This window comes from Cottoperca gobio, chromosome 22, assembly GCF_900634415.1.
Source record: "Cottoperca gobio chromosome 22, fCotGob3.1, whole genome shotgun sequence".
Classification (NCBI taxonomy): Eukaryota; Metazoa; Chordata; class Actinopteri; order Perciformes; family Bovichtidae; genus Cottoperca; species Cottoperca gobio.
In genome coordinates this window covers 5,120,011-5,130,705 of record NC_041376.1, presented here as the reverse complement: position 1 = coordinate 5,130,705, position 10,695 = coordinate 5,120,011, and the positions used below count along the sequence as shown (strand labels likewise).

General features: G+C 41.4%; 1 protein-coding gene across 1 annotated transcript in view; it reads left to right on the top strand.

Annotated features, from left to right (window-relative positions):
• The first annotated feature begins 4,060 nt into the window (after window positions 1–4,060).
• The window catches only part of LOC115027696 (serine/threonine-protein phosphatase 2A regulatory subunit B'' subunit alpha-like), a 34,096-nt gene continuing 27,461 nt past the window's right edge, over window positions 4,061–10,695 (top strand). Inside the window, exon 1 of the mRNA XM_029461172.1 lies at window positions 4,061–4,274. The gene's annotated coding sequence lies outside the window, so the exon portion shown is untranslated. The remainder of the gene's footprint in view (window positions 4,275–10,695) is intronic.

Below are 10,695 nucleotides of genomic sequence, written 5' to 3'. Positions count from 1 at the left end.
GGTCACTTTCAGAATGCACATACACGTTATAAATATGTGAGCAATTGCCAGGTTATCAGCACATTCGTCTGTGGTTGTGGGATCGCTTTAAGCTCATTTGTAGCTAGAGTGCCACACACATGCACGAGGATGAGAACATTTGGACACAGGAGCTGCAGCTTGAGATGTTGAGGATCTGCAGTACGGCTGCACACTAGCTGAAGCGTCTGGCGGCTTGAGGACAGGAATAAAGCGGCTTAGTGTGGAGAAAGGGGCCAGTTTAGACAGCTGGTATCATGTAACACTAATAAACACTCTTCGCCTTTAACTAACATTTCCCTGTGGAGACAAAAACCCAAACGTACACGCAAAGAAGCAAATGCACGGTTAGACAAACCTGCTGATAATGAGCGCACACATACGTGCAGGCGAGAGGGCTCACCTTGTAAAAATGCATGTGCACTCGAGGGTTTTATTAACTGTGGCTTCATAATAAGCGCACCTCTGTCGGCCAGATTCATGCCTGGATAGTTGGACTGCGATGATGTGTGTGTGTGTAAGTGTGTGTGTGGAGGTGTGTGTGACCTTTTTGTCCTTGGCTCTATATGATGTTGGCATCTGTTACTTTCAGCAGAAGCTTAGATTCAGGTGCCTTGTCCTGCAGGCAAGCTCTCATGTACAGCATATACATGTGTGTGTGTGTGTGTGTGTGTGTGTGTGTGTGTGTGTGTGTGTGTGTGTGTGTGTGTGTGTGTGTGTGTGTGTGTTTGTGTGTGAGGTGCTGAGTGACGCTCCCTGTTCCATTTTGTCAGGATGTGTCAGCACCCTCATCGCCTTTTCTTTTTACCCCTCCAGCCCTCCAGCCCTCTCCCCTCCATCTCTTTCTCAGTTCTATGTTGCAGCTCTCACCACTTCAGAATGGCTTGGTCTTTTTTTTTGGTGGGGGGGGGGGGGGGGGGGGGGTTTAGTCAAGATGTTTTTCTTTTCTCTAGAATAAAGATGATACTCTGCTCCTCAGATTCCCTCACAAAAGGCTTGTTAACACTCATTATGAAACAAAGCTAGCCTCCAGCTGCTTAACATTGCTAGCAATTCATTTCATGAAATCAAAAAACAGACTTAAAGTTACTTTCGTCTCTTAATGTGACTAAATGAGCTGGTTAAACTGAAAGCTACCATCACATACAAATCCAACTGTCACTTTTTAGCAACCTTTCTTGATACTTAGATTTGAATATTTTAATGTGGTTTGATGTTCGGTTGCAGCTTTTCCGAGCTAACGGGAACAGATGCGGCTACGCTAAGTTAGATTAGATATTAAACAGTTTTTTAACTACATGTCTTTCAAGAAATATTTACGTTACTTTGAATTTACCACAGACCTCACTGACAAATATTTTAATAAGGAAATTGGTACAAATTAGTTCCACAGCGAGGTTTGTGAATGATCCAGAGCAACAGGGACATTTATTTTGAACACATTTTTCAATTACATTTTTCCATGCTGTGAGGACCACAACAATATTGAATTATATTGTAGTGGAGCCATAAATCACAATTACCGTGCATCATTTTAAATCTCCGGGGCTAATTATCACCAGTGCTAAATGAGAAAATGTGATAAAACTAATTATTTGGGTAAGTGAAGCTTTATTTGTTTTACTTCACTTGGTTCAATACATGTGGTAATGTATCTGGAAAGGGTTCCCGGGGCATGGCAAACAAAATTAGATGCCGAGTAAAATTGTATTCTGCTCCCTGCTGCCATCAGGGACTTGTTATGAAGGCTAAGTGGGTTAAAACGTTTAGGCAACTTCTTCTTCTCCCTCTATCTGGTCCTGTTCTGTAAGTGCTGGACTGGCTCCTCCCCTAATTGGGTGTTTATTTTTACCCTGTGGGCAGAACAAGGTACTGTCCAGCATGTACACACACACACACACGTCCAAGACACAAACGGACCCTTCTTGTCATGTGACGCAGGCCTTGTGATAGTAATGTTGTTACAGGAGACACATTCCATCAGGATTTGAAAGGGGGATCTTTGGTGTGAGTGTGAGTAAAGAGCTGCGGTGCTTTAAATCAAATCCCGCGCACATCGTTCATCAGCAGGTCTTACTCTCACTCATCGGCATTGTAACTTCACACCGCCAACGATGCAACCACAGACCATATCCCCTTTTAGCTAGTCCCCCCCCCCCCCCCCTTAGGTCATCTGCTAAAACTGCAGTTTCAAGTCCACAAACAAGCGGCGCCGGCGTCCTCACCACCTTGATGGAGGACACAGGAGTCCAATCAACTCCTTGTGTAAAACTGAATCCTGATCTGCAGTCCGTGCCTTTAGGAGACTGCCTGGTCTCCATAGAAACTCACATTTTGAGACAGAAGCCTTGCACTTTGCACCAAATAAGTTGTGTGTTTGAACTATTCGTGCAGCCTGATGTGAGCACTGAATTATTCTCTTTAATAATTAATTGATCATTGAAAGAGAACCAAAGGCATAAATCTCAGACGCTTGTTACAAGATCGTTAAGCTCATGGACCGCTAAGAGCTACGCATTAGACCTCAGCACCCAAAATAAGAAAATGTTTTGTACATCAGGCCACGCTCAAGAATGGACGCATAAATCAACATATTGAGCGGTCGTCAAGTTCATTTGCTTGCTGATAAAATCTATAAAGGGACTCCAAATCTTAAATGTACAGGATGAGTCAGAGTACTCAGACGGGGAACCATATTGTGCATTTCCATGCTCTCAAAACCATTTAAGCTACATAACATTAAAGCCTGTTGGGTCTCATATGTATGTATGTTTTAGATAATATACAAGAAAATATAAATGTTTATTCCCAATTTTTGTTTTTACTTTAGGGCAAGCCCAGAAAAGATGAATCAGGGTCACATCACCAGATAGCTTAAAGCGATGAGAAGATCCTCATACGTCATGCGTGACCTTTGAACTAGTTGAACACAGCCATAAAGGATGTTTGACTGAAATGTTCCATTCACTTGTCCAGTGTAACATTTCATAATCTCGGTTTTTGGGACTTTAAGTGGACAAGCACAAGAAATACATTTACAGCTACATCTTTTGTTTGCTAATGATGTGATATTTCCTGATTTAAATGATACATTTCTCTTATTTTAGACTTTTGGAAGTTCTTACAAGGCTGCTTTACAGCTGTACATTTGAGAAGTTTGGCTTATTTTGTTAAATAGGAAAAGAGGTTTCAAGGAAAACACTTTTAAAATACCGCAGTGTGAAGTAATGCAACATTTGAAATGTTTATCAGCCCTGCAATTATTGCTTCATTGTGGAGCTGAAACGATGAATTGAATAATAGTCAATTGCACAAAATGATTCTGCTACAAAGTTCAGGAAACATATTTCTAATCAGAAATGCCCCACATCTACTTGTTCCACCATCTCAAATGTGAATACATGCTGTTGTCTCTTAGTTTTCTATTATAGAAAATAAAATATGTTTGCTTTTATAATGATTTTGACATTTTATAATACCAAAATGACAAATTACTTGAGAAAAACATCAGTAGATTGATCAATAATGAAAGTAATTGTTAGTTACAATTTCAAAAATGTAATTTTATTAGCTTTTTTAATTTTTTACATAGGCTACCTATCAGAGAAAAGTATAGCCTACTCTATATATTTTGAATAATAATAATAATAATAATAATACAAATAATAATAATAATACAAATAATAATAATACAAATAATAATAATAATAATAAAAATAAATAATAATAATAATAATAATAATAATAATAATAATAATAATAATAATAATAATAATATGTAGCCTCCACATACTTCAACATTATATGGAAAAATATAGACTACAGTAGGCTACACATACAATAAATGATTTATTACATGTTCACCCCTGGTAATACATACTGAAGAATAAATACTACAGAAATGAGCTGTGAACCTAAAAACTAGCCAGCCTGTCACTCTCCTCGAGCGCCCGCCCCGCCTGCCTGTTAACGGGAACTCCCCCTAAGTTCCCTGGTTCTCCTCTCTCTCTGCTCATTCTCTCCATGAGCTGTCACACACACACATACACACACACACACACACACATATTCCCACACATACACATTGAATCACACGGAGTCGCTGCATGTTGGAGGAAACGTCTGAAGGTTACTCTCTCTGCTGCTCCCCGGTTACCGAAAGGCGGCTGTTTGATTTCGCAGTCTGCGGCGAGCCTCGTCGTGACAGAGTTTGGAGGCGGCTGAAGGAGCAGTGAAGGGGGGGGGGGGAGAAAAAGGTAAGAGATGGTGTCAAAATGTAGTGTTTTCTCTTCGCTCTGTTGAGAAACTTTACCGTGTGTTTGCCGTCTTTCTCTGCTGTCTCGTGCGTTGCAGGGCTATCGCCTGTATAGTCAAGCTGCAGGGTTTTTTGATAACTAGGGCGTGTTTATTAAAGTATTTCTATTTGCGCGCGCGTATACGTGCGTGTGTTTGTGCGTGCGTGCGTGCTCTTTCACATTAGAGGGGGATCCTCTTGTTGTGTCACAGGAAGTTTGGAGATTGGAGGCGCATATTGTAGCGGATCATTGAAGGGGGCAACCTGCCCACTGCAACAACTAGCCATATGTCATGTGAGTGGAGTCTTATTTTTCCATAGAAACAATGCTGGTCTTGAAGTATGCACAGGTAACTTCATTTTCTTTGCGCGTGTCATGTGTTGTTGTTTAGATTCAAGAAACTGTTGTTATTCGTTACTAAGCACACAAAGCAGAATTTTCTCACCAAAAACACATTTTCCCCCACTTTTTAAAAATGGGTTTTTAATTAAATGTTTTAGTATGACGCTCTTTTTTTTGCTGTAATTTCAAAACCAGTATCCTATTAATCGCTTTAAGAGCTTGATATTTTACTTTAAAGCACAGTTTAGTTAATGCACTGCTAATGTGTGGAATAAGACAAGTCATGTTTGTTTCTATAGCACCTTTTTAAACAAAGAGGCAGTGCTCTTATTCAAAGAAATGCATTTAATGGCATTTAAAAACACAACGAACTACGAGAAAAATCTATTTAGGTGTGGCTGGCCAACATACTGCTTGCAGTTTATCACTGTTGTGTTTCTCCTCTGCGTGCAAGTGTGTGTATGTCCTTCGACACACCCATCATTTGTTTGTGTCTGTGTGTATGTGTATGTGCATATTTATATATTTGCGTGTGTGCGTGTGTGTGTGTGTGTGTGTGTGTGTGTGTGTGTGTGTGTGTGTGTGCCCAGTGGGTGATATCCTGTCAGATCCTGTGAGGTGGGGGTCAGTCACAGGGTCTCCCCTCTGGAATTCTCCTAGAATAGATGCGACACACACACACACACACACACACACACACACTTTGAGCACATCTTCAGTCAGCTTAATGTCCTTTCTTTTAATGATATGTGTGCGCTGCTTTGATTGCATAGTTTGCAAGGCTGCTGTAGCTTATAAGCCTGAAATCCACCTTATTTCAAACCTCCACGAATAGAAGGACGATAGCAACTCTGACAAACACCGTGTTCTTCTCCTTGATGCTGACATCAATTATAAATCTCCTTTTACACGCATCTGTTTCATGATTAGATTTCAGTACCGTTAAGTCAGTGTGTGTGTGTGTGTGTGTGTGTGTGTGTGTATATATTTGTTTTTCTTTGTATTTGTCGCTGCTTTTGGTTTAGATAGTTCTACAGGTGTTGTGTTTTCAAACCTAGTGATGATGAGCACGTAGTATCACCACAGATGCTGGTCAGGATGTCATATCTGAAGGGAACTTTAGCAGTACAGACAAACCTACAGACTTGACAGAGAGTCTTCTGCCCGTTGGCGATTATTTTTCCATCGTTATAGACGGTGAAGAACGGCAGGAATGAGTCACATGTGGATACGTTAGAAGAGCAACAAGCCAGTGCTCTCCTGTTGCTCTCTGGCCTGTTCACATGATGGATGCTTGAAAGTGTGTGTGTGTGTGTGTGTGTGTGTGTGTGTGTGTGTGTGTGTGTGTGTGTGTGTGTGTGTGTGTGTGTGTGTGTGTGTGTGTTTATGTGTAGAGAGAAGGAGTGAGAGGATCTTGTCTGCCGTAACTTGAGCCCGGCTGGACACACTGGCTCTTGGAAGGCCACAAAGACCGCTCTGCATTAACTGTGGGGAATGTGGAAGTTTGTGTGTGTGTGTGTGTGAGAGTGTGTCTGTGTGTGTGTGTGAGAGAGAGAGAGAGAGAGAGAGAGAGAGAGAGAGAGAGAGCGCATTAACATCCCATCACCCACCACTAAACTCATTACCACACACACACACATACTCACCCTCAGGCACCATCACCACCACCACTATTATGATGATCATAAACACAATCAATGACGGGTAAGATGATTTCTGCTTTTAGTCATTTATAAGGTAACAATACCCTGAAATGATTCATCTATATCTCACTGCATGGAACAAACACATCTTGCAATATAGTGAATTAAATATCTTTGGGTTTTGAAGAGTTTGAAGGTATCATCTTCTTCTCTAGGATATTGTGATCCACATCTTTAAAATTAATTTTTTATGGACATTTTATAGGCTTTTGGAATAATTAAAAGATTAAATTATATTGATGAGAATCATTAGTTGCAGTCCTGGACACACCGTGCATCGATGACAGGCGTGTAATCAAACAGAAGCCTTATTGTGTGTGTTACACCTTATTCTCTGGTATGTGTTTTTAAGCAGAAAGAGAAAAGGGCATTTGGAAGTGGGATTACATATGTATGAGAGAAACTAATGCAGAAGTGTCAAACATGATATTCAACTAGCTCGAGGCCAGACTACTCTGTGTGTAAACGCATCTTAAGCCCACAGAGGGAAAATGTGTAAACTCACACTTACAGTTTGCATCTCCCTTCCTCCAGTGATCAGCTGTAGTTATGTTTTCCCTCTTATATAAGGATTTCAGGCTCTGGCTTATCTTACGCGAGCCAAAGCCGTCATTCATTGATACCAACATCACGACAGTATATCAAAAGATGTCTGCCTTATCCATTTTAAAGGGCCGCTGACATCAATTGAATCCATTTAAATGACATTTTAATAGCTGCAGCCTTGATGTTACCCTTTTTTTTTTTTTAAACTATTACTCTTCTTGCCACAGACTCAGTTTCTCCTCTCCCCTCTCCTTTCCTTTCATCTACACATTGCGGAGGCGGGTGATTTCTGTGTTTTTAACTTCCAGATAAGTTGACTGATCAGCTACTGTTGCTTCCCAGCTGGAATGGATGGTTTGTGGGTGTATTGGTGGGCGGATGGGCGACAGACTCTGTTTTGAAACTGCATTTATACGAGCCATGTTTTTTTTTTCCTCACAGTCCCTCACAGATGTGCCTCTCTTCACAGGTGCTTGTTGTTCCCAAGCTTTGTGTGTACAACTTTGTGCAATGGTGTGCATGCATGTGTGATATTAATCTGGGTTTCATCCATTTCTCACATAGGTGTAGAAGGACAGTAAGTGCCTAGCAACGATATCCCATTGGAACATATTGGGATTGTCCTGATGTAATGCAGTAATGGAGTAATGGCTGTGGTTGAGGGGGTTAGTGCAGACAGATGTAGGTGGGATCAGCTGGCTGAGTCACACAACGTAGACTCACAACGCCCTGTTCTATTCATGTTGTGCTTCAGTCATGTCTGTCCGATACTTGATCAGATCAAGGTCAAGGGTCAGAATTAGAGCTAAAGCAATATATCAATTAATTATTTTTTGTTTAACTAGTCCATTAATCTGCAACTACTGCAACAAAACATGCCAAACATATGATGGTTGATGGGAAATGTGAGATTTTCAACAATGAGGTGTGAGGAAATCAATTTAGTCTAGTTTAAGACCAAATATTTGGTTTGGTTAGCTTCTATTTATCTGTCTTTATTGACCTCTGTCTACAGAAATAGTAGCATAATGGCTAAAGTAACACCAGTAGTACATAACCTTCTTTCACTGTTTTCTAATCAAGGGAGTAGAAGTGCAAGAAAGAAAACCCAGTTACATGAATTCAACAGATACAGATGTTAGGAATCTGTGACTGCAATACCAGCACAGGCAGTCAAGGTAACATTCAATAGGAGTGCAGTCAATAAAACAGAGTTTATATAATAGCAAAGTAAACTAGTTGGAAACTGTTTTTGAACTAAAATGGACAGACACACACCTCTTTGGTGAAGTCAGGACAACTCCCTGATGCCGTGTTTAACTCTGTCAGACAGACACTGTGTGTGTGAATAAGAGTTGTGTGTGTTTTATGTTTAAGGGGGGTAATAAGAAGATCAACAGAGAGAGAGAGAGAGAGAGAGAGAGATGCACATAAAGAGAAGACAGAATCCAGTAGAATACAACATTTTAATTAAGTTTCATTTTCGGATTATTCTCATGTGTAATTATGAGTTGCATAATACCCACACCCTCGCTGTGTGTGTGTTTTGTGTCTGGCTGTTCGTCTGGATGTGTGTGAGTGTTGTTTGGGTGTGGTGTGTCTGTAATCAAGCCAGCATTAAACTGTATACCAGGCCGCCGACTGCTGTAGGACTTCTCACATTTATGCTTTGTAATTGATTCAGAGTGTGATTTATGTGGCTCTCGGCACCCACATGTGCTTGCCTGCCCTAAGTTGTTCAGCACACAAGCAAGCACACACACACACACACACACACACACACACACACACACCGGCGTGCACACATGTACACACAGAAGCTCTGAGTTACTCATCGCTGCAGCACAAGGCACTATTGTATTTAGCGTCTTCATGGCACTTTTAGTGACACAGCCATTCACATTTCCCAGCAGCATATGTGTGTGTGTGTGTGTGTGTGTGTGTGTGTGTGTGTGTGTGTGTGTGTGGGTGGTCGTGTCAGATTCCATGTAACACTGCCGGCTGCTAAAAATGAAGACGTGACAGGGAAAGTGTGAGTGTGATAGTGAGAAGTGGGTGTGTGTCTGTTTGGGAGGGGGGGGGGCACAGCGGGAGCTGCATCTTAATAAGCTGAGGTTACTTGCTCTGCTTGGTTATCACTGCCTTTTTGCCATCAGGTGTCAAAATAGATTTTATAACTTTATAACTATAAGTTAATACAACAGCAACGAACGGAGCTTGAGTTTTGATTTTTGGGTCTTTGAGAGAAAGTGACAGAGAAATCAAGAAAGGGAATTTCAAAGATAGGATACAAGCAGTTCACCGGTTTCTGCATGTTGTGGTTTGTGGCAAACCATTAAAATGTGCTACTGTTACAGGGGAAAGGCTGGATAAGGTGGATGACTTGTCAGTTTTGGTGGTAGCCTAAGGCTGCCTTGAAGTAGCTGTGGGTGATGTGGGTGATGGCAAATGTTTTCAGACTTGAACATCCAATTTGAACACATAGTTAAAGAGTAATAACATTTTATCGCAACTTATTTCCATAGTTGTGTGTATCTCTTGCGATGACATCGTGCTCCCCAAAGTCGCCGCTAAAACCTGGGCAATCAAGTCAGTCGGGGAAGAAACGTGAGCCGTAAGATGATAAGATTTCACGATGTCATATATTTTAACAAGTTAAGTTTCTTGAAATAGAGCAGTTGAAGTTATGCAAGCATGAGCTGCGTAAGATGTACTCGCTCAAGTCTGGCAGTAAACCAGCCGACGCTATAACTAGGTTAGCGAAACCTCAACTTAATTTGGTGAAAGAAAACAATCCCTCATTGCTCAGGAGAAGTGTGTGCATGCTACAGTAGGTCAAAGTTGAACCAGGATGTTTCCACTGACACTGTAACAGATATGGATAATATTTAACTTCATTACACCTCCTGAGATGTGAATAACAATGATACTGAAATATTGTCTTATCGTGAATCACCTTTTTTTTTCCCAACAACTCGTATGCTAGTTGCATGTGTTTGTCAAAATAAAGCCCGCACCACTGTTGGGAATTGAACCCAGCCCACAAAGGGGTGATTCATACACGAGTGTGTGGGAGGTGGACTGTGCCCGATGGCCTCTTCTAACCACCTTTAACCAATGGGATATCCACCCTGGGAAAAAGAAGCTAGGGGAGAATGAAAGGAGAATGGGCGAGAGTGTGAAGATTAGTGAGACAGGGATGAGGAGCTGGACACTTTGATTCACAGATCTCCCATCATCCTCTGCTGCTCATTGACTGGCTCCATTGTGGCTGCGTTAAAAGCGTGCGGATTGGTTGGTTGGGTCTGAATGTCACTGCTTCTCGTCCGTGGACTCTGGAATTTGTGTGTGTGTGTTTGTGTGCGATGAGTTAATAGCTATCCATTGAGTGGTTGATTGTGTTCTGTTGTCCACAGTGGCTCTCTTTGTCCAGACTCTACACACACATATACACACACATGTGAATCTCAACCAGGCATTCCTCCAGTGGCAGGACACTTGCCAAGACAGAAAGAAAGTACTAACTAACTAACAGTACCATTCATAGTCATGGCAGGGTGTTTTTTCCTGGCCCTGGTTCGAGACTTGAATGGGTCCGAGAAGCTAAAAATATTTTACTACTGCTTTTTATGCTCCTTTTACTCCTCCTGCTCTTTTCATTACTTTTTTCCTCTGTTGTGTTCTCTCACAGTGGCAGCAAATGAAGCCTGCGCTGCATTAGCATGCGTTTAATAGCATTTCTGGGTTTATAGAGTCAGCCTGTGGTTGCACTTCCTCAAGGTGTAAATGTG